The 448-nt window shown below is 37.7% G+C and overlaps 1 protein-coding gene across 1 annotated transcript in view; it reads left to right on the top strand.

Moving 5' to 3' along the window:
* The window catches only part of pargl (poly (ADP-ribose) glycohydrolase, like), a 34,539-nt gene that overhangs the window by 13,887 nt on the left and 20,204 nt on the right, over positions 1 to 448 (top strand). The gene's annotated exons all lie outside the window — the stretch shown is intronic.

The following is a 448-nucleotide window of genomic DNA, read 5'->3' as shown; positions in this document are numbered from 1 at the left end:
CAACTGCAAAAGCCTGACCCCCCCCCCACACACACACACACACACACCATTTCTACCTGGACCTTGGTACTGCTAAAACTCTCTGATTTGAAGAACGCAATGACCGGTTGTGCTCCCCCAAAGTTCAAATTTCAGACAAATCCTCTAATCCCAAACCATCTAACAATAACTAATCCATTAATCAACAATTAATATAATCCTTAGTTGCAGTGTTAGTTGTAGGGCGTTAATAATACAAGTTAAACAGTAAAATAAAATATTATAAAAAATAAAGATAAACTGTCTATTTCTCAACTTGCTAGTGCAAACTTTAAACTATCAAGCGATAATATTGTCTTATTGTTACACTAATGCACAAACCGTGGCTTATTAGTTTTGCATATTGCACATATACTTCAAACTAAAAAACTGCACATTCCTCTTGGGGGGGGGGGGGATCAGCAGACCC

Source organism: Etheostoma spectabile, unplaced genomic scaffold (genome assembly GCF_008692095.1).
Source record: "Etheostoma spectabile isolate EspeVRDwgs_2016 unplaced genomic scaffold, UIUC_Espe_1.0 scaffold325, whole genome shotgun sequence".
Lineage (NCBI taxonomy): Eukaryota > Metazoa > Chordata > Actinopteri > Perciformes > Percidae > Etheostoma > Etheostoma spectabile.
This window is presented reverse-complemented; position numbering and strand designations above follow the sequence as displayed.